The sequence below is a fragment of the Schistocerca cancellata genome, chromosome 4, assembly GCF_023864275.1.
Source record: "Schistocerca cancellata isolate TAMUIC-IGC-003103 chromosome 4, iqSchCanc2.1, whole genome shotgun sequence".
Classification (NCBI taxonomy): Eukaryota; Metazoa; Arthropoda; class Insecta; order Orthoptera; family Acrididae; genus Schistocerca; species Schistocerca cancellata.
In genome coordinates this window covers 390,946,557-390,971,669 of record NC_064629.1, presented here as the reverse complement: position 1 = coordinate 390,971,669, position 25,113 = coordinate 390,946,557, and positions in this window count along the sequence as shown.

Here is a 25,113-nt window from a genome sequence, read left to right as displayed (position 1 = left end):
TATCTGATCTAAATCATTCTGCAGTTGGTTTACTACACGGTAAAAGACAGCATCACCTGCAACCAATCTTAGAGGCCAGCTTGGATTGTCTCCGAAATCGTTCATACAGGGTTGTCCATTGATCGTACCCGGGCCAAATATCTCACGAAATAAACGTCAAACGAAGAGACAACAAAGAACGAAACTTGACTCCCTTGAAGGAGGAAACCAGATGGCGCTATGGTTGGCCCGCTAGATGGCGCTGCCATAGGTCAAACGGATATGAACTGCGTTTTTTTTTTAATAGGAACCCCCATTTTTATTACATATTCGCGTAGTACGTAAGAATGTTTTAATTGGACCACTTTTTCGCTTTGTGATAGATGGCGCTGTAATAGTCACAAACATATGGCTCACAATTTTAGACGAACACTTGGTAACACGTAGGTTTTTTTTAAATTAAAATACAGAACGTAGGTACGTTTGAACATTTTATTTCGGTTGTTCCAATGTGATACATGTACCTTTGTGAACTTACCATTTCTGAGAATGCATGCTGTTACAGCGTGATTACCTGTAAATACCACATTAATGCAATAAATGCTCAAAATGATGTCCGTCAACCTCAAAGCATTTCGCAATACATGTAACGACATTCCTCTCAACAGCGAGTAGTTCGCCTTCCGTGATGTTCGCACATGTATTGACAATGCGCTGACGCATGTTGTCAGGCGTTGTCGGTGGATCACGATAGCAAATATCCTTCAACTTTCGCCACACAAAGAAATCCGGTGACGTCAGATACGGTGAACGTGCAGCCCATGGTATGGTGCTTCGAGGACCAATCCACCTGTCATGAAATATGCTATTTAATACCGCTTCAACCGCACGGACGCTATGTGCCGGACATCCATTATGTTGGAAGTACATCGCCATTCTGTCATGCAGTGAAACATCTTGTAGTAACATCGGTAGAACATTACGAAGGAAATCAGCATACATTGCACCATTTAGATTGTCATCGATAAAATGGAGGCCAATTATCCTTCCTCAAATAATGCCGCACCATACATTAAACCGCCAAGGTCACTGATGTTCCACTTGTTGCAGCCATCGTGGATTTTCCGTTGCCCAATAGTGCATATTATGCCGGTTTACGTTACCGATGTTGGTGAATGACGCTTCACCGCTAAATAGAAAACCGTGCAAAAATCTGTCATCGTCCCGTAATTTCTCTTGTGCACAGTGGCAGAACTATACACGACGTTCACAGTCGTCGCCATGCAATTCCTGGTGCACAGAAATATGGTACGGGTGCAATCGATGTTGATGTAGCATTCTCAACACAGACGTTTTTGAGATTCCCGATTCTCGCGCAATTTGACAGCAGCTAAAACACCTACTTGGGCATCATCATTTGTTGCAGGATATGGCTGACGTTTCATATGTGGCTGAGCACTTCCTGTTTCCTTAAATAACGTAACTATCTGGCGAACGGTCCGGGCACTGGGATGATGTCGTCCAGGATACCGAGCAGCATACATAGCACACGCCCGTTGGGCATTTTGATCACAATAGCCATACATCAACACGATATCGACCTTTTCCGCAATTGGTAAACGGTTCATTTTAACACTGGTAATGTATCACGAAGCAAATACCGTCCGCACTGGCGGAATGTTATGTGATACCACGAACTTATACGTTTGTGACTACTACAGCGCCATCAATCACAAAGCGAAAAAAATGGACCTACCAAAACTTTCATATTTCATTACGTACTACACTAATATGTAATAAAAACATAGGGGTTCCTATTTAAAAAAACGCAGTTGATATCCGTTTGACCTATGGCAGCGCCATCTAGCGGGCCAACCATAGCGCAATCTGGTTTCCCCCTTCAGGCTAGACGAGTTTCATTCTTTGTAGCTTTTTCGGTTGATGCTTATTTCGTGAGATATTTGGCCCGGTCACTATCAATGGACCACCCTGTATACGTTAGAAACAGCAGAGTGAATTTAAGACTTCCTGGGGGAACGCCAGATATCACTTCCTGTCAATAACTACGAACTGTGGCCTTACTGGCAGAGAAGCACGAATCCAATCGCACAACTGCAACGATACTACTTAGGCACGCCATTTGCTTTGATGGCGCTTGGTAGGAACTGTGTCAAAAGGCTTTTGAAAGTCAAGAAATATAGAATCAATTAGAATTCCCTTATCGATAGCACTCATTACTTCCTGTGAATAAAGAGCCAGTTGTGTTCCTCAAGAACGATGTTATCTGAGCCATGCTGACCATGAATAAATAGGTCGTTTCCTACGAGATAATTCATAAAATTCTAACACAGTATTCGTACCAAAATCCTACGACAGATCGACGTCAGTGATATGAGTCTGCAGTTTAGTGAGTCTTGCACATCTTGCTCGCCACGTTTATTAATGTTGTCATGGCTAGCTAGGTCCCTCAGGGACCACAGTAATTCTGAGGAAATGTCGTCTATTGCAGGGATTTTTGTTGACTTAGAGCTTTTAGTGCCTTGGCAATATCTTTTCACAGTATCATATCTCTCATCTCAGCTTCATCTACTTCCTCTTCCCTTTCCGTTATATGCTCTTATGTTCGAATTCTTTGTATAGGTCTTCGATATATTCGTTCCAACTATGTACCTTCTTCTTGTGGTTAGTACTGGCTTGGCATCTGAGCTCTTAAAATTCGTACTAGCTGCTTCTCTTTTTTTCCAAAGGTTTACTCAATATTCCTATTGGTGGAACCTATCTTTCCCTTAGTCATGATAGGTTTTTCATATCTGCGTTTCTGGTCTAGCCTTCCGCCCAGCCCACGGCAACCGGAGCAAGTACTTTAATCGCGCCTCTAGATGGGACACTGTCCTCTGACACATGGATTCCTGCTGCAGCAAGAAGACCCACCGATATACAATGCTTGTGTTACAGCGGTTTATGTAAGCCACATTTGCACTGAATACGCTTTATATCAAGTCATGAGGGCCACAACCTACTTACGAGTTGATCTGCCTACTGTCTTAGACAACGACGACTCGAATGTGGTTCGTGTTTTAAGATTCTGTGTGAGGTCTGGTTTCCTCATTAGTGTCTCAGGTAGAAGGTTTTAATGTATTTCTAGGATGGTTGCTTCATCTTTAGTTTTCCAGTTGATCATGTAGGCACTTTCCTTGTTCACTATTTCAGATGTTGTGAGGTGATAGTCAATATGTTTCACTCACACACTGTCTTCAGACTTCCGTCTATTGCTGTTTTGTTTGACACTGTGAGTGATAGGTTCCCAGGATGGCTGAGGATTCCATTTTTTAATTTAAATTTGTCGTATGATTGTAACAGCTCATAACCACATTTGTTCTTTTCGTTGAATACGGGCGCTGATGACCTCGCTGTTGAGAGCCCTATACATACTACCACCACTTGCTGAAATTTTATATTCCTCCATTCACCAATTAAATTCAGGATCTCCTGTGTTATCTAGGGGTTTTGGTTTTTGCTTACTTTATGCTGTGATACACTCACTAGTTCATCTTCTAAGCTGCCCATTTACTTCCAATTGCATTACATTCCCCTGTTTCAGTCAGTCCCCTCTGAAACTATCAACAACTTCTGGTTTTTTCAGTTTATCTTACTTTAGTCTCCTTTGTTATATGCTTTTCTGTAATTTCTTAAGTTTTAATTTACAATTCATAACTGACAACGTATGGTTAAAGCTCACACCTCCCCTGGAAATGTTCTGCAGCTTAAAACGTGGTTTCGTATTCACTTTGCTACTATTTGATAACCTATCTGAAACCGTCTTGCGTCCTTAGTTCTCTTCCAAAAATTCAAAAAAATGGTTCAAGTGGCTCTGAGCACTATGGGACTTAACATCTCAGGTCATCAGTCCCCTAGAACTTAGAACTACTTAAACCTAACTAACCTAAGGACATTACACACATCCATGCCCGGGGCAGGATTCGAACCTGCGACCGTAGCGGTCACGCGGTTCCACACTGAAGCGCCTAGAACCACTCGGCCACCATCGGCCGGCCTTAAAATTCAAACTGCTTTTGTGATTATTATGACAAGTTTTAGCAATGGTAAAATCCTACGCACTGATGTGTAAAATTAGCAAGGTATACACTGTAGTTCAAAAGTTAAGGACGAAAGTAACATTACATTTTACTGCCAAGTAACTTAGCTTATTGAAGTGTGGACCACACATAAAAATAGCTCCTACAGCATTATACAGAAGATAACTGAAAGAAATACGCAATAAGACTACCAGAGAGGGCACTTTTATTCAATGACTATAGTTACACTGAAGTCAGCATGATTAATAATGGTCCCCTGGACATGACAAAAGGTGGAGCATGGTTCTAAATACGGTGTGTGATCTCCACGGACGACAATGCATGTTCAGCAACATGCTCCCATGCTGCCCACAAGGTTGTTAAGGAGTCCAACAGCGCGGTTGACAATTGCTGGGTGATCGTCAGTACATGTCGACGTGGTGCAGTACGTCTCCCCAGTACGTCCCACACGTGCTCCACAGGATTTAAGTCGGGGTGAACGAACAGACAGTCAATTTTCCGAATATGCTCTAGTTCTACGAGCTCTTCCACCTGCGCAGTTCGATGCGCTTGTGCGTTCTCATTCATAAAAATGAGGTCAGGGCCGAATGGACCTTCAGATGACCCGCTTCGGGAAGGAGTACACTGTCGCATTAACATTGACCAGTGAGTGTGCCGTGTTCAAAGATATGGTGATCAGTATACCCACGGAGCATCATGCCTCCCCACACTATTACACAGGCACCGTCTAAGTGCATCACGTGTTCCCAACTCTCGCCATATGAGGGTGCGTAATCCCACCAGGAAAACTGTCGAACATGATCCTTTTGGTGGTCCTGATGATATGGTTTGGTGAGGTACAATATTCCATGGACCTACTGACTTCCTAAACTCACCAGCAAAAGTCATTGTGACACTGTACATCTTCACCTTGCGCGTCTCTTTATGGCTGCATTCCGCCCAGCCTTCATTTTTGTGGACAAAAATGCGTGCCTGCATCGAACTGCACATGTGGACGAGCTGTCGGAAAGAGAGGATATTCGACGAACTGACACCCTGCCCGTCCCACCCCTTCCCGCCTACCTCCGACTTAATTCCATGGAGCATGTGTGGGATGCGTTGGGGAGACATATTACAGCATCTCAAAATGCACCAACGACCATCCAGCCGCGATGGTGCATGAATGGCCTGCCCTACCACAAGGGCTCCTTAACAACATTGCGATCAGCATGGAAACACGTTGCAGAGCATGCGTTGCCGTCTGTGGTGATCACACACCTTATTCAGAGGCACGTCCCGCCTTTTTCACGTCCAGGGAACCATTATGTATTGTGGTGACTTTAGCGAAACTATTTTCTTTGAATAAAAGTTTCATTGCTCTTCGTCTCATTGCGTAGTTTATTCAGTTATCTTCTGTACTATACTGTTGCAGTTCTTTCTATCTATGGTCCAAGTTTCGATAGCTTTGTTACTTGACAGTGACAAGTCATGCGAAAGGTACTTTTATCTTTTTGAGCTCCAGCGCATAGGTTTTTCTTGCGAAGGACCATGAAGGTAAAAGTGTGATGATTGAAGCCTACTCGGAGGCTTATCAACAGTCGTTATTTCCACACACCACTCGCGACTCGAATAGGTGCAGGGGAAGTGACGATATTACGCAAGTATCCTCGTTACACACTTGAAGTGAATTGTCGAGGATGGGTGTCAATGGCGATGAAAGCTACCGTTACTTAATAACTTCCGTGCTATTAAGAGTCTTTTACCAGGGAATAAACTCTCATCTATATTAAGACCATGAGGTGATGGGTTCATATGTAGTAAGCGATAATGTACACTACTGGCCATTAAAATTGCTACACCACGAAGATGACGTGCTACAGACGCAAAATTTAACCGACAGGAAGAAGATGCTGTGATATGCTAATGATTAGCTTTTCAGAGCATTCACACAAGGTTGGCGCCGGTGGCGACACCCACAACGTGCTGACATGAGGAAAGTTTCCAACCGATTTCTCATACACAAACAGCAGTTGACCGGCGTTGCCTGTTGTGTGATGCCTCGTGTAAGGAGGAGAAATGCGTACAATCACGTTTCCAACTTTGATATAGGTCGAATCGTAGCCTATCGCGATTGCGGTTTATCGTATCACGACATTGCTGCTCGCGTTGTTCGAGATCCAATGACTGGTAGCAGAATGTGGAGTCGGTGTTCAGGAGGGTAATACGGAACGCAGTGCTGGATCCCAAGAGCCTCGTATCACTAGCAGTTGAGATGATAGGCATCTCATCCGCATGGCTGTAACGGATCGTGCAGCCACGTCTCGATCCCTGAGTCAACAGATTGGGACGTTTGCAAGACAACAACCATCTGCACGAACAGTTCGACGACGTTTCCAGCAGCATGGACTATCAGCTCGGAGACCATGGCTGCGGTTACCCTTGACGCTGCATCGCAGACACGAGCGCCTGCGATGGTGTACTCAACGACGAATCTGGGTGCACGAATAACACAACGTCATTTTTTCGGATGAATCCAGGTTCTGTTTACAGCATCATAATGGTCGCATCCGTGTTTGGGGACATCCGTATTGACGGCACTTTGAACAGTAGACGTTACATTTCAGTTGTGTTACGACCCGTGGCTCTACCCTTCATTCGATCCCTGCGAAACCCTACATTTCAGCAGGATAATGCACGACCGCATGTTGCAGGTCCTGTACGGGCGTTCTTGGATGCAGAAAATGTTCGACTGCTGCCCTGGCCAGCACATTCTCCAGGTCCCTCACCAATTGAAAACGCCTGGTCAATGGTGACCGAGCAACTGGCTCGTCACAACACGCCAGTCACTACTCTTGATGAACTATGGTATTGTGTTGAAGCTGCATGGGCTGCTGTACCTGCACACGCCATCCAAGCTCTGTTTGACTCAATGCCCAGGCGTATCAAGGCCGTTATTACGGCCAGAGTTGGTTGTTCTAGGTACTGATTTCTCAGGATCTATGCACCCAAATTGCGTGAAAATGTAATCACATGTCACTTCTAGTCTAATATATTGGTCCAATGAATACCCGTCTATGATCTGCATTTATTCCTGGTGTAGCAATTTTAATGTCCAGTAGTGTAACTGCATGAGCCATCTGATCTTCGCTAGAGACAAATCGGCAACGCAGTTGTACACATATGAGGAAGTAAGCAGATATACATATCCGGAAGAGTGGCGATGCATGGTGACGTTGTTTCCCTGAGTTGACACTTGAGCGTTTAACTCGTACTGTTCACAGCTGTGCAAACGGATCATATATCTCGCTACATGGCTTCGCAGATGTGCTCAGTAAGAGTGTGAACTGTTCCTCAAACCGTAATTAAAGAGTCTGCCAGCGATGCCACGGTGCATTGCTATACTGAAGTAACAGGTATTCAGTCGACGAAACAAAACTTATGAGAGAAGATGGCACACACATCACGATCGTGTGTCCACATCATGTAATGCTTTCCCATACTGGATTGTCTGCATAGTGCCCTGTTGGCAAGTATGATGGGTCACAACATGCAGTTTTAATCGGTGTTTATCAAAGTTTTTCGTTAGACCGTTATCGGTGCCTTGACAGTGCAGTGGCGATGTTTTTTCGACCACGCCAGTACCTCTGCTCCACGGTAAGAAAGTAATTTTCACCTATAAGTGTCAGACATTTTGTGGGCGAGTGATATGCCCTTTGTCCACTTACCCACTTTCCATATGGACAGCGACCGCTGTCATCAACACTGATTAACCCACGGCAGTTGCCTCTGGCAGATTTCATTTTCAACGAATCGAAGTACACGTTGACTCTATCGCTTGAGAAAAGCCTACTACTATACACAAGAACACGCACCGGCGATCAAACACAAAAAATGTGCTCCTATTTTCAGTCCTTTGCTCAAGTGTTATCATGGTCAGCAAGAAGCCTGATGAAATCCCAACAGAGCAATCAAGAGAAGCACGATTAAAAATTTATAAGTAAATAAAAAATTCGTTCTAAGCTGACACGACAGAATATTAATCACCACTTTAAAAGACCATTATGGTCGCACTAGAGCGCTGTAGATGGTTTAGAGCTGTTATCCAACCTTCCTCCTCCAACGTTAGTCATGTCAGCGGAACCGTAAGAGTTATCGTGCTTGGACGAGCCCATGCTCGCACAGTGAATGAAGTTGCCGGATTTGTTGCTGTAACAAATTAAACTGTCCAGCATTTTATAAGACACATAACACGGCGATAAACACAGTGATTGTATGAAGATACTTACGGAGACCGGAGATTAGTATCATGACAGTTAGGAACGGCTATGAAGGAGAAATTTTATCGACCACTGACACTAGACAAAATCCTATTACTAATTGTAACTAAACATGAAACGGATAGCTGATATTTGCTCGGTGTTGGGGTCTAGTGGCTTGTATGCTTAGGCTACTTGCTAGTTATCTTTGAATGTAGAATGCAGCATACGAAGGGCGATCAATAAGTAATGTAACACATTTTTTTCTCGGCCTGTTTCGGTCGAAAAACTGCTGAATATATTGTGGTACACTGTGGAATAGTTCCTCTTCAGCCCGTATAGTTTCATGAAGTTCGATAGGTTGCGGCGCAATACGTAGACTTCAAAATGGCGCCTGTAACGGAGGTACGTTCCAAGCAGAGAGCTATCATTGAGTTTCTTTTGGCGGAAAACCAGAGCATCACAGAGATTCATAGTTACTTGCAGAATGCCTGTGGAGACCTCGCAGTGAACAATGCTCGGTGAAGCAAGGCGTCTGTCGCCACTGCAGAAAGATCGCACAAACCCATCCGATCTCCCATGTGTCGGCCGTCCGCACGCAGCTGTGATTCCTGCATTGTTGGAAAGTGCGGACACTCTCGTCCGAAGTGATCGATGGATCAAAATCAGACACCCTGCTGCTCAACTGGACCTCTCTATTCGCAGTGCTGACACACTCGCCTACCAGTTGGAGTACTCAAAGGTATGTGCCCTCTGGGTTATTTGTCTATAGCCAGAATTTGCGCCTTCCGACATCCATATGTTTGACCCAATGAAGGATGCACTCCGTCGGAAGCAATACGTGGACTGTATGGAGATTATTGATGCAGCAAGTCGTTGGATCCGACGCCGAACAGTATAGTGGCACCATACGGACTTACATAACCTTCTAGTAAGGTGGCGTAAGGCCGTTGCATTGAGCGGAGATACTGCTGAAAAACTGGGGTTTGTAGCCAAAAGAGCGGGGAATAATGTGGTGTATTGTAATGAATGAAATCAACCTGCTTTCCGAAAAGAATTGTGTTGCATTGATTATCGAGCGCCCCTCGTAAGCGTGGATTCTGTGAGTGCAATGTGTATCGACGCCACAAGACTTAACTTAATTGTTACACTCAAGGGTAGCTCTCCTTATCTGCCCTCGCTGAAACAAGCTGTATTGACTCTTCCATTTCTGAATATAATCAATGAGTGGCCAGGGAAAGGGCTAGTTAGCCAGTGAAATAATGTTGCCAAGATTATGAAGATAATAATTTTTAATAGAAAGGTATACAGTCCGCTCATCATCAGCATTAGAATAACACGTGGATTTGAGAAATAGACCATATTTGGCACCTAAGTGCGAGAGCGGAGGTATGACGTTGATTTCAGACATTTACCTTCCCAGAAGTGACTTCACGAGATAAGTATCAAACGCGCTTATAAAAGATGATGAGCATAATGCATAAGTAGACATAAAGATCAATCTTTAACAGGAATACAACCAAATGCTAACCCATTCAGTAACGTAACTGAAAACTGCACTTGAAACTCTGGACCTGAGAAATAAAAATTACAGCTGCCAAGCACTTCACATGAAATGGAACTTGGATTAAAACTTTTCACTACGAACTATTGCTAATCTGCAAGTTTCAGATTAATTAATACATCTGTAACTCGAACTTTCTCACGCAAACATCAGGTCATCAGTGTGTGTGAAAGCTAAACAATATCGAAAAATACGCGAATGAGTATCCAAGCGCCGTAACACTCACCCATTTCGATGTATCAGTGCCATGACTAAAGAACGCCAAGTATCGTCGATCCACGTAACTTCAATGGCATTAATTATAGTCATTCACATACAGAAGTCACTGCCTGGTCGAAACGTACGCTGACGTGCATGTATGAGGATCTAAATCCTTCTGCTAATGAGGGCTAGTTCAGGACACTCAGCAAAGCGTTGGAACACGATTAGAAGTTAACAAGGTCATTACTAGCACCGAGCACTAGTATATTACTGAGCGATAATTAATACGTCTGCACACTATGTAAATCGACCATTGAGTGCTGACGGCTGGCGCACGAAAAGAGTCAGCAGCCCTCCCTGCTCCTGCGCGTATACGTCCCCGAGGTTTCTATGCTTGTCGACAAAAAATTTATACACTAACGACTTTATATTGACTAATTAAATGCAGTTGTTCTCTTGCAGTCCGTTTTCATGCTTATGGCTTTATTTTGGAATTAAATAAATTCCAGTTACAGTTATTAATTTAGTATCCTATTTCGTGACGTCACACCTCGATATCTTTTCCTTAGACCTTCATAGAGGACACCTCTACGGCTAAGCTTTTCCTAGCATCTCTTGTTGTGGAAAGTCTACACGCGCCACGAAGGTTCTAGATCATTCGGGAAAGATGTAATTTTCCGGCGCACCCGATACTCAAATCACTTCTGGTTACGTGCCGTTACAACAGATTTCCACCAAGTGGTTGCGTACCGTTTTCCTTACAAAACGTTCTTCGCGTGGCTGAATCACGCGACAACCTGTGTTCTATGCAACTCTCAGAGTGGAATAGTAATAATGATCCTTAAGGAAAGACCGACGCTACTCGCAGTGTGGCACTGAAAGTTGAAAATTTGTTCCCCGACTGGAAGTGGCACCCGAATCTCCGCTCAACGCGAGTGGTTGCCTTAACCGCGTATGCAATTCTGACACGCTTTCCGTCAGACTCAAATTGTCAACTTCCCATACGGAAGTAGCGTCCACTGTCCATTCAACTGCATGCTCGCTGCGAGTCATGGATTTCCGCAAGGGTCTCGGACTCTGTTCTGCAGCCGAACTGAAGTTATGAAGGCAGTCACGCCTCCAGATATATACTGCTTGACATCGCTAAGGAACAGAGACATAATTGGACAGGAATAATCACAGGCAATGATGGACGACATGAATCGGGACATAATAGAAGTGGGGTGATATATTTAGAATGAGAAATGGTACAGATATAATCACATTGGAAAGCAGGATAACATACACATTTTTTTTTTTTTTTTTTGTGAAATCTTATGGGGCTTAACTGCTAAGGTCATCAGTCCCTAAGCTTAAGCACTACTTAATCTAAATTATCCCAAGGACAAACACACACACCCATGCCTGAGGGAGGACTCGAACCTCCGCCGCGACCAGCCGCACGGTCCATCACTGTAGCGCCTAAGACCGCTCGGCTACCATACACAATTAACGTTCATGTTTGCCACTGGTCAGACTCCCATCATGGAACTCTCAGTGAGGAACGTGTTCTCTTCGCACACCAATGCACAATTTGCACCCGTTATTCCACTCACCTCTCAAGGCAGTTTTCGGTTCTAGCACGGTTCGGTGAGGGGGTGTTCGCTGAGAAACACGTCTGATAAGAGCATCGCAGGTGCGCTCAATATACGTTAGGTCCAGGAGGAACGCAGGCCATTCCATAATTCCAATATTTTCACTTCCCAGTGTATCCGACACCTCAACGGTCCAGTGAGGGCGGCCATTGTCGACCATAAAAAGAAAATCGGGACCTACCGCACCTCTAAACGGACGAACATGATCCAGAATAACATGCCTGCAGTTGCGCTGTCCTGTAACGGTACCTCGCGGAAAGACATGCAGCGGTGTTCGGCCATTGTCCATGTTGCCCGTCAATACATAAGGCGTAGGCCATACCGATGACGTTAATGATCATTCTGTGGTCTAAATAGTATTTCACTCCCTCTTTCCACATTAACTGATGTCCAGAATAATTTGCCACAACAAAGTGGTATTCGTCTGAAAACACCACTATGGGCCATTGTTGACTACCCCAACCAACATCCTCTCTGCACCAACAAACTTTTACTCAACGGTGGCGGTGTGGTGGTCCGTCTACAATCACCGGCATGCTTTCTGTTATCATTTCCACCTTCAGTACCGTCTTTTAATAATGAGATGACACTTTTGGACACACCCATTACTGTACCATGAACGTCTCGTCCATTAACGTAAGTGCTCAAGTGGTGTCTTGTAGACATGTGGCCGTACCACACAGAATGTCAGTTCCACAACAACCTTCATCAAACACCATACTGCATGAACTGTCGAATTGGTACAGTACGTTAGTATACAGGCTTCGCTACAGTTAACAAGTCCCGCCCTCCACATTTCCTTGGCTATCAATGGTGGGGTGTGCCGTAGCAATTGTCTGTTGGTCCGTAAAAATTGTTTTGAGCTAAGAAACTTAAAATTTCTCGCAAATGACACATTGCAAGAAAAAAATGTTCTAGGTCAAAAGTTGATACAGTATTAGTATTCGGGACACTTATTTGTGCTACAACTGGCCACCTCCTAATCATTCCTCCTGCGTTGGCATGGTCAACTTCGTATTTTCAAACGGGAACCCATTTGTGGCAGATGGCGCTGTATCGACATACATAAAGTGTACCTGTCTTTGCAATTAAGAACCGACGCATTTTATTCTACATTTCCTTCACCATATATATGTAAACCTTTGTATTCTAAAGGTTGGTATTGATGTTCGAAATTTACTTTAATGTTGCTAATTTGATTGTACAGTGCAATATGGTTCGCCGTTTCAATGTCTTGTTACAAACTACGTTTAAGGTGATGCAGGAACAACGACGTGGATGAGGTAGTTTGCTGTTTCCATCGAGATGCTTGATTTCAGTGAGTCCTCTTGCCTCTCACGACTGGGGTGCATGATTTTGGTGATCCCCATGCCTCTCACCACTAGGGTGCTTGGTTTCGGTGAGTATCCACGGCAGATGTACCCGTCACTATCACTTCATTGACATTTTACGGTATTACAACGTTTGTGGTTTCATTCCGCCGGTATCTGCGTAATGGCCAGCGCGAGGCTTGCTGCGGGTTTATGGAAACACACACCGAATTCAGGTACCCCGACGGCGTGGTTCGAGGGCAACCACCGAAGTGAAGCATTCCAACGGTTTGGGAACTCACCACAATAAAACCCGTAGGTAAGTAAAACTACCTTGCCATACAAATAGCTTATATGATAGAAAGTTCAATGTCTAGCAGTATTAATTGTACTGTAAAATCGCATTTGTAGCACTCAGGTAATGTTTGAACATCTGTATCAACCACTGGAATACAAAGGCTAACATTTACATCGTAAATGAAACATAGAACCACATGTGTGGGCTCTTAAATGCAGAAACAGGTACACTTGTTATTTGTCGATTACAGCGCCATGTGCCAGGAACAGAAGACAATGATTTGAGTAAAGAGTATGTAATTTTGGCGTAGAATCCGAATATGCAAAAAGAATGGGTGTTTCCACTTAAAAAAACAAATTTCACCCCGCCAACGCAGCAGAGGTGGTTAGCAAGTGACGACTTGCACCACAGACAGCTGTCTCGTTCACTAAAACTTTTCACCTAGAAACGTTTTTCTTTAGTATGATGCGTCGCTTTCGAGATATTTAGTTGCCTCAAATTAAAATTAGCATCCTGTACACTCGTATACAGGGAGACTGACTTAAGAAGTAACTTCCATTTTATTTCGTGAACGGTTCCAGATATCGAAACTAGGTGTTCCGCAATTGATAGTATTTTCTTAACCAAACGTACTCTATGTTATCAAAAGTATCCGGACGCACCAAAAGAAATATGCTTTCCATTTAGGTCCATTGTGCTGCCACCTACTGCCAGGTACTCCATATCAGCTACATCAGTAGTCATTAGAAATCGTGAGAGAGTAGAATGGAGCGCTCCGCTGAACTCAAGGACTTCGAACTGGACAAGTGACTGGGTGTCACTTGTGTCATACGTCTATACGGGAGATTTGCACACTCATAAACATCCCTACGTCCATTGTTTCCGATGTGATAGTGAAGTGGAAAAGTGAATGGACACCTACAGCACAAAAGCGTACAGGCCGACCTCGTCTGTTGACTGACAAAGACTGCCGACAGTTGAAGAGGGTCGTAATTTGTAACAGGCAGACCCGGGAGTTGTGACCGAGCCATTCTAGGTTCTTCAGTCCGGAACCGCGTGACCGCTATTGTCACAGGTTCGAATCCTGCCTCGGGCATGGATGTGTGTGATGTCCTTAGGGTTAAGTAGTTCTAAATTCTAGGGGACTAATGACCTAAGATGTTAAGTCCCATAGTGCTCAGAGCCAATTGAACCATTTTGTAATGGGCAGACATCTATCCAGACCATCACACAGGAATTCCAAACTGCATCAGGATCCACTGCAAGTACTATGAAAGATAGGCGGGAGGTAAGAAAACTTTGATTTCATGGTCGAGCGGGTGCTCATAAGCCACACATCACGCAGGTAAATGACAATCGACGCCTTACGTGGTGTAAGAAGCGTATCGATGGGAGGATTGAACACTGGAAAAACGTTGTGTGGAGTGACGAATCACGGTACACAATGTGGCGATCCGATGGCAGAGTGTGGGTATGACGAATGCCCGATGAACGTCATCGACACAGTTCCGGCTAGTTCTGCACAGCAAACAAGTAAACAGTCGAAAGGCTTGATAGAACGACGTAGGCTAGCATGACCGTGTTCACAACACAGTACCAGATTCGGGCCGAGAATATTTCTCGGATTCTTTTGCAAAGCGTTTCAACCTCATATTTAGAAAGCATATATCTGGAACCGTTCATGAAACAAAAGGGGTGTTACGTCTTACGTGACTAAGGGCGAATCTTGCTCTGCAGATACTGCACAAATGGAAAGTGCTACTGATGGGCGTTTTTCACAGAGTGGATTGGTAGCCAGGAGCTCTAACTGTTGGCCAATAGCCAGCCGGAGTGGCCGAGCGGTTCTAGGCACTACAGTCTGGAACCGCGCGACCGCTACGGTCGCGGATTCGAATCCTGCCTCGTGCATGGATGTGTATGATGTCCTTAGGTTGGCTAGGTTTAAGTAGATCTAAGTTCTAGCGGACTGATGACCTCAGAAGTTGCATCCCATAGTGCTCAGAGCCATTTGAACCATTTTTTTTTGGCCAATAAATATATTATAATAATACTTCGAAAGTGTATTTTGTGCAGACATACATTTTTTGAAATAGAACATGGACTAATGACATTAACAATCTAAAAACAGGGAAAGTTAGAATTACAGCGGTGTTTGGTGCAGGATTCTACTGCGAGTCGTTAACGGGATATCATATTTTGTAAAGTTTCCACACCGACACTCGTATGTACCATTCAACCTGCGTAATTTCTAGGTACGATGTTGTTATGTTTACTTGGAGTGTACTTGTCCGTTTCATGAGTGCATTGCAGCTTGCTAGTCAGTTAGTGTGTGAAAGTCCAAGCAGTAGGTTGTGAGTGGATTTACCAGTGCGGAAAAAGCCGACATGTTCATGGTGTATGGAGATTGTAGGAAGAATGCAGTTCGTTCTTGTATGGTCTATGCGGCAAGATATCCCAATAGACGTCCACCATTTCGGCAATTATTTATCAACCTTTTCAAACATTGATGTGAAAGTGGTAGAGTAGCACCTAGACAACGTAGGAGAAGGAAAAATGGTTCAAATGGCTCGGAGCACTATGGGACTTAACTTCTAAGGTCATCAGTCCCCTAGAACTACTTAAACCTAACTAACCTAAGGACATCACACACATCCATGCCCGAGGCAGGATTCGAACCTGCGACCGTAGCGGTCACGCGGTCCAGACTGTAGCGCCTAGAACCGCACGGCCACCCCGGCCGGCCTAGGAGAAGGAAGTAAGTGACGACGGAAGTAGGGGAAATCAATGTTGTTGCACGTCAGCTCCCGTGCAGTAGCCGGAGGCAGTTCCATGGGTCAGGAAAGTGTCCTACACATTCTCCGTCGACATCGGTTCCATCCCTACACATGTCTTAACATCAGTAGTTTTATGGAAGCAGTTTTGAGAGAGGATACTACAGATATGTGACTTATCTTGTTTAGTAATGAAGCCATGTTTACCAACAATGGCCAGGTAAGCCGCCGAAACAAGCCATATTGGTCTGTTGACAGCCCCGTTGGCTTCGTCAGGTGGTACGTTAGGCCCATGGAATGTAAACGTGTGATGTGGGATAGTGAACCATCAGCTGAAAGACCCGCGTCCCGTGCTTCATAGACGGAACTCCGAACCATGCCCGGATCTAGGGTAGGGGGAGGGAGGGGGGGTTGAAAAAACCGGGGTATCCTGATATCTGCTCGGGCGGCAGTTTCAGGGGCGCCGATTTCATTAACTTGAAGAAAAAAACCCTGTTTCACAAAGCGCCTAGCATCCAGCGCACGTTGGTCTATCGATTATTCATATGATTTTGAAATACATCCATGTTAGTTTTTGAGCATTTTTAAACAAATTCTAAGTTGATTTTTGAACGAATCATAAGCTGATTTTTGAATGCGTGCATAGTGTACGTGATGTCTCTAACAGGGACATAAAAAAAATAAAAAAACTTTCCCGCAGAGAAAAAGGGGCGGAGCTGTACGAGCTGAGTCGAATAAATCAGAACGCGTTAATGCCAATCGCTGTTTTTGTGTGGTTGATTGGATGTGTGGATGATAAGAGTTGTTATAATTACTAGCGAAATCCATAGATTCGGACTACCAGAGTGGAAATAAACGACTAACAGAAATAAGAGACCAGAAAGATTACATATTATCTTCTCGGTGTATCCAAGAAAATGAAATTTTGACGGAAAATTTTTACCAGATCACTACACTACTAAGGGTCGGTTGTAGAATCACCGGTTAGCCGTCGCCTAAGTTATAGTGTCAAAATTGCGTGGAAAACGCGTTGTGAAAACGCATAATAATGCCTAACCGGAGAAAAGACGCTGGGTAACTAAACTGGTAATTCTGGCAGGGTTTGTGAAGTGAACCAGAGAATAGGTTTTGACAATTTCGGGAACAGTTACAGAATTAGTGATGACAAGATTGTTTGTTGGACGGAGGAGGGAGAAGAAACTGGGACATCAAACAAATAACAAGAAAGAATATGACGATTCCAAATTTAAGTAAAAACTTAGTACTACTACTACTTTTCAGCTTCATGCTTGAGAAACTGGTCATGTAATTGATATGTGAAACTAATTTATAACAAAAAACTTTTTGCTTGTAAGAAGCCTAATAGGCATTTGATAATGATACTTCGTGAACTATATTCTGTGATGTTATTTATGGAAATTGGGTGGAAAAAAATTACCATTTGTGCCAAAACAGTATCGCGTATTTGGCGTGTGGTACAACTGCTCCAATATTAGAAAGCCGAGTTTCGTTTTATCTAGCAGGCATTGAAAAAATAGACGTAATAAAATCGAGAAATGATGATGATTTGTGGTTTGTGGAGCGCTCACTGCCCAGTTATCAGCACCCGTACAAATTCCGAACCTTTGTTCAGTCCAATCTCGCCACTGTCATGAATGATGATGAAAGTAGGAGGACAACACAAACACCCATTCTTCTCGAGGCAGGTGAAAATCCCTGACCCCGTGGCGAATCGAACCCGGAACCCCGTGCTCAGGAAGCGAGGAAGCGACCGCGACATCACGAGCTGCGGACCAAATCGAGAAATCACACCACTGTTGGGTACTATCCACATTAACAGCTTTTCCAGTATTAGACAACAACATTTTGATTTTTCGTGTAGCAAAACATTTAATGTACTTCCATGAGGCAATAGTTTCTTTAACAGAAAGAAAAGCACGCCGTGTAAAGCTGTAGCAAATTACAGAGAAATAAATGCAGGGATCTAAGAAATGAAGAAATTTGTACTGTCTTGCTTGTCTATTTGCTACTAGCTTTATCTCTCCTTTATTTAATTTTATGTCCCACAGAAGAAAAAATTGTTAACTAATAGGCAAGAAAGAGCAAAATTTCTGAAGAGTTCTTATTGTCTCGATCACAAATAATCCCACCCAGTGTTTCTTGTGAGTTTTCTTTAAGAGGAGTAGGGTATCGAACCAGCCGACTGGGAGTAGGAGAAGCACCACAGGACATTTTAATTTCCACTTTCCTGAATATAGCTTTGATAACTTCCATTACAAAATATACACGTTTGAATTCCACAGAGCGAAATACAATAACGTGCGACAGAGGACCGCTGTGTGACGAGTTGTGGCACTGCACTTTCGCAAATAAAATGTCGTACGTTTCGTCGAAATATACTGAACCGCCAAGGAAACTGGTATAGGCATGCGTATTCAAATACAGAGATACGTAGACAGGCAGAATACGGCGCTGCAGTCGGCAATGTCTATATAAGACAACAAGTGTCAGACGCAGCAGTTAGATTGGTTGCTGCTTCTACAATGGCAGGTTATCAAGGTTTAAGTGAGTCTGAACGTGGTGTTAGACTAGGCACACAAGCGATGGGACACAGTATGTTGAGGTAGCGTTGAAGTGGGGATTTCCCATACGACCATTTCACGAGTGTACCGTGAATATCAGGAATCTGGTAAAACATCAAATCTCCGACATCGCTGCGGCTAGAAAAAGATCCTGCAATAAAGGAACCAACAACGACTGAAGAGAATCGTTCAACGCGACAGAAGTGTAACCCTTGCATAAATTGCCGCAGATTTCAACGCTGGGAAATCAACAAATGTCAGCGTGTCAACCATTCAACGAAACATCATCGATATGTACGTTAAGAATAGAAGGCCCACTCGTGTACACATTATGGCTGCACGATACGCCTCACCTGTGCCCGTCAACACCGACATTGGACTGTTGGTGACTGGAAATATGCTGACTGGTTAGACGAGTCTCCTTTCAAATCGTATTGAGCGGATGATCATGTTCGGGTATGGAGACAACCTCATGAATCCATGGACCTGCATGTCAGCAGGGGATTGTGGAAGCAGATGGATGCTCTGTCATTATGTGGGGCGTGTGCAGCTGGGGTGATATGGGACCCCTGATACATCTAGATACAACTCTGGCAGGTGACACGTACATAAGCATCCTGCCTGATCACCAACATCCATTCATGTCCATTGTGAATTCCGATGGACTTGGGCGATTCCAGTAGGACAATGCGACACCCCACACGTCTATAATTGCTTCAAAGTGGCTCCAGGAACACTCTTCTGAATTTAAACGCTTCCGCTGGCCACCAAACTCCCCAGACATGAACATTATTGAGCATATTTGGGATGTCTTGCAACGTGTTGTTCAGAAGAGATCTCCACCCCTTCGTACTCTTAAGTATTTATGGACAGCCCTGCAGGATTTATGGTGTCATTTGCCTCCAGCACTACTTCAGACATTAGTTGAGTCCATGCCACGTCGTGTTGCGGCACTTCTGCGTGCTCGGAGAGCCCTACGCGCTATTAGGCAGGTGTACCAGTTTATTTGGCTCTTCAGTGTGTATGTTTTATACATCAAACTCTTCAGAAAGTTTTCGCTTCAAAAGGGATATAATTTTGAAAATTTGAGTTTTTTTTTAAGTTTTTGGACGTCTTATCTCAAATGCTCCAGCGGGAGGGGGTGGGGGTACGCCACTTTCAAATTTTTGCCCCGGTTTGGAAACATCGTCGATCTGGGGCACAAGTTTCACAGCCTCCTAACAGACCATCTTCCACGGATGCTAGAGGACGTTCCTCTGCAGTATGGGAGGAACCTGTGGTACCAACATGATTGCAGTCCAGCCCATAATGCGCAAAGTTCTACGGCATGGCTTCACGAATTGTTTCCAAATCGTTGGACTGGACGCAGAGACCTGCATCCCGACCGGCCCATTCCCGGTATTTGACGCCTGTAGACTTTTAACTGTGGGGAAAGCTGAAAGAAGCTGTCTACAAGGACTTACCAACTACATCTAATGATGTGCCACAACGTATTACTGCAGCCTGCTCGGACGACTCTGCTGAAATGCTATCACGTGTGAAGCAGTCATTACAGATCATAGTAGAAGACTGTGTTGTCGCAGACACTGGTCATTTTGAACACAACCTGTGATAATCAGTTGTCTGGTTACTGGTCAGAATCCACATAACTTGTGTATTCACTTGTGTTGCCGGTGCGGCAACTTTAAAAATACTATGTCTCGTAAACGACTCGCATTAGAATTCGGCAACAAACACAACTGACATTCTAATTTACTCTAATTTTAGTTTGTTAACGCCAATAGGCATGGTATCATTTCAAAAAGTGTATGTTTGCACAAAAAGTATTATCACTATCTTCTATTGGCTAACAGTACGAGCCACTGACTACCAATTGATTCTGTAAAAACTGCACATCAATGGCACTTTATATTTCCACAATACCTGCGGTGCAGGTTTTAGATGAAGCAGCCCGTATATATTAATAATGATGTTAAATTCCATAACAGAAAGTTTCATAAGTGACTCAGTTCACCATATGAGAGGCACAATTCCTGGCGTTTTTATTTTGAACGAAGCCTTTCTGAGCATTATTATTAAGATGACTTTAGTTAAATGAAGTTATTGCAGCACATTCTGGAGAGTGGGGGACATTTATACAGTGCTATACGCATAGTTCAAAATGGTTCAAATGGCTCTGAGCACTATCCGACTTAACTTCTGAGGTCATAAGTCGTCTAGAACTCAGAATTACTTAAACCTAACTAACCTAAGGACATCACACACATCCATGCCCGAAGCACGATTCGAACCTGCGACCGTAGCGGTGCTCGGCTCCAGACTGTAGCGCCTAGAACCGCACGGCCACTTCGGCCGGCTATACGCATAGTTGCGTATCTCAAATAGTATTCGAGCAAACACTGTGAAGGGAACTGCAAGGATCACTTCGTCTCCGGGCCACATTGGGCAGAAACTGATCACTAACTGGCTATAGGCGCGTACTGTGATCCGACGACTCTCGATTTACCCCTCTTCAAGGTGACTGTTTCAATGTTGAGTTTAACCTGCAGTGTGTGGAAGATGTAGTTAAGGCTTAGGTGGCCCTGTGATGTTTTGAAGGTTTTTTCGTGTCATGAGTTCCGAACACTCATTCACATTATCATGAACATGAACCAGTATGTTTATTTCAGTATTCTTAGTGACTAGTTGTCGTCATTTATTCTACATATTCATGATAAGCATGACTCTACGACGACAACAGCCGTGTTGAAAGAGCTTCCCGCGTAAGTTGACTAACACTCAGCACCAAGTCACACCTCGGACGGCCATTCTAATCACCCGAGCACAGTCTCATAAAAAAGGCTGGCACTGTCTGGGACAGCGTATGAAACGTAGCAGTAAGTACCAAAGCAGTTTATTAATTCTGTGGCGTCTGATTACTCTTCAGTTGGATGTGGCTCACCTGAAGAAATTTGTCGACTCTCTTCCTCGCCGAAATGATGCCATTGTTAAGGTGTAAGGCTGGTGTTGCACGGTATAAGCGTGATGTCTCCTGGGTTAGAGTGATTTTTTTCCGTTTAAAACCAAGCCATAAATGTAACCTTTTTGCGTTACTGGTTAACAGTGCCACGTATTATTTGGAACACTAGGCTCGTTTCCGGGATTATTGTGGCTACAGTCACAGTCGGGTAGCCTAGGTTTTCGTTTTCTTGCTTTCTTTGAATGATTTCAGACGGTCAGTACGTAGCATCCGAACAAGAACGAGGTAAATTCCATAACCCTTGATTCGACAACTTAGCTCACTGTTAGCCAGTTATGATTTAGAAGTCGACAGGACGTGAAATGCTGTTAGAGGAAAACTATGTGTTGGTGCTGCGATAAAATAAAGCAAACTTTTCGGCACGTGCTACGCAAAGAGAAAGTTGCCTTCTACGGAAGCTACTCTTGTTTACAAATTTTAATCGAATTACGTACCATTTTCATTTGAAAGCCATAGAAAAGATGAGTATAGAGACGTAAATCTCAAAAAATCCCCATAACGGAAACTCTTCATTTCTGTCTCCATATTGTCCGTAGTTTGCTTCATAATTTTACTGAAGGCATTTTGAATACGTCTTTGCAGCTACAAGAAAACGCTTAGTTTGAACTAAAGATGTTTTGTGTTACTGAAATAAAACTTCATCCGTGGTCTGTAATTAAAAATATTTATAACTAGAATATATTTCCGAAACGAAAAACGGTTCATTAGAAAACATGAACTTACGGTATGTCTGTACCAATTTTGCTAACATCAGGAAACGTCGTTTCCTTGCACATGTGATTAGGACTCACACGAAACACACAGAGACATGTTTACCCAGCAAGACGTTAGTCGACCACAGTATCATTGCACCTATTAATCAGGACACTTCGCTAGGTTTACAGTGATCCTGGTTGACAGTATAGGCACAACTGACGTGTAACGTTGACAGTGCGATACCTTTCCCTTAGTTCCCATTGTACTTGTGTCCTGCAACGTCAACGCATATTTTCAAAAATGATTCAAATGGCTCTGAGCACTATGGGACTTCACTTCCGAGGTCATCAGTCCCCTAGAACTTAGAACTACTTAAACCTAACTAACCTAAGGACATCACACACATCCATGCCCGAGGCAGGATTCGAACCTGCAACCGTAGCGGTCGCACGGTTTCAGACTGTAGCGCCTAGAACCGCTCGGCTACCCCGGCCGGCAACGCATGTTTTCGATAACGGCGAAGAGCAGTAATATCGTTACTGAGCTGCGAAAACTGACGGTAGTGGTGATACATTGTGCTGAGATTCACGTAAAGAAATGCATAGATCTTGAAAGCAACTTTGGATTTAGGCAGAGAACAATAGTGCTAAACGAAGGAATACATTGAGAACGTGCAAGCAGACAGTTTTTCATGATGACAGCGAAGTCAGACAGAAATACAGTAAGTGTAATCGGCACCTATTTTAAAGAACTATTTTCCGATATAGACATTAATACAAATAGTGAACTTCTTTGCTTATAGACTACTGATTACGTTTTATTTCAGTAAAACGAAGCGTGTTTGGTGAGATAATATGTACTGAAAGGCAGATTTAAGCTATCTTCGATAATGTCCACAATGTTAGCTGCTATAAATAATATAAAAGCCAAGGATAGCCGCACAGGACCTATCAACGATAGCACAGTTACAAAATTTTTCATTTCCAAATAGTACCACATTTATGTTTAACAGTCGATATAGTAGTATAATTTTCATTTCAAGGTCTTTTGAATAAAGAGTCATAATTCCAACTACAATTATAACTGCATCTATACCTTTATAGCTGGCGGCTGTACGAGCACTAATCGTACAAGAAGTTACTCGCACCTCTGAACATTGTTTACCGAAAATCTAATTCCGATATCTTTCATTGTTTCTGAGATACTGTCTATGTATGTTGCGTAAAATTCCTGTACAAAATGCAAAGGTGTACCTCGTGTTCTCGAATAGTCGGACAGTAATGGCCATTTTCCTCCAGTCTATTTTTTATTCTTACGTAGTAAATGTAAGACAGACATGATACAAATGAGGCAAGGATACCGAGGAAATATAGAAGAGATGTTCGTATTTAATACAACGTATCTGGCAGCGAAAATGTCGAAGTTCTTTCCCAGAACAGCGCAGCGTCTTGTCCCCGGAGCGCTGTTTATACACAGGCACGCTGGGGCGGTGGTATTTCAGTCCAAAGAGGATCTCTTTACCCCGTTGCTACGTCGGGTGGCGGAAGCTCACGTGTCCCAAAGGAGGGTTATTTACGGTTTGAAAGGATAGTTTCAAACTGTGCCAGTCGGTAACGGCTCAGCTGGTGGCGGTAAAGAAGTGTCTGCGGGGTGCGATAGAAAAAAGGCGGGGGCGCACGAGCTTGTTTGGCTCCCCGTAATGAGAGGTGCGGGCCGCGGCCGCAGCGGCTCTCCAGCGCCGCCTGCCGCTGCCGCCTTCTAACGACCTCCGCCGGCAAACTTTGCCAGTAGCAGTTCCACATCGCCGTGATTCAGCCTTAGAACACCGCTCTCCAAAAGCGTTTCAAACTCGGCTCTGCATGCGTTCCAAGACCGAGCTCGCTTCTCAGCTGATTTTCGCAGGCCACTTCACAGCGAGTTACCTAACTTGCGCCGTGTTCCTCTCCTGAACGAGTTACGGCGCGGCCTTTAAACCAGAGCTGCTGCTGCTGCCGCCAAGTGGCGACAATTCTCGCATTGGCTTCTAAGGGTGCACAGTTCAGCTTCCGCGGTGCAACTCCTGGGACGTTAACTTTCCCCCAATGCTCTGCAGCTGAGGTCAATGTTTCTGGGATTCAGATAGAAGGGCGAAAATCACTGCGAGTCAGACATATGCTCGAGCTTAGTTCAAAGGCAAAATACTGTACAGAGTACACTTTCGTGATGTATTTGCATAAAACCTGACGGTAAAGAGGAAATATCTAAACATATGAACTTTTCTTGACAGAAATACGGTAATATCAATTCCACAACGCCGTGTACATCGCTGTGGGCTACAGAATTGAGCAAAACTGGACCAGCCATAACAACCATACTTTACAGCACCTCATGATGAAGCATAGGCAGGATAAATTGAGGTAAAATGTAGAAACTGATTTTGAACTGACTGCTTAAAAATAAGATGACAAAAGCATGGGATACGTCCAAATATCGTGTCGGACCTCCTTTTGCCAGCAGTAGTGCAGCAACTCGACGTGGCATGGACTCAACAGGTCCCCAGCAGAAATAATGAGTCGCGCTGCCTCTATAGCCGTCCGTATTTGCGAAAGGGTTGCTGGTGTAAATTTAATAAGTTAAATCCAATAAATGTTCTTTGGGATTCATGTTGGTTGATCTGGGTGGTCAAATCATTATCTCGAAATGTCCCGAATGTTCTTCAAACGAATAGCAAACAACTGTGGCTAGGTA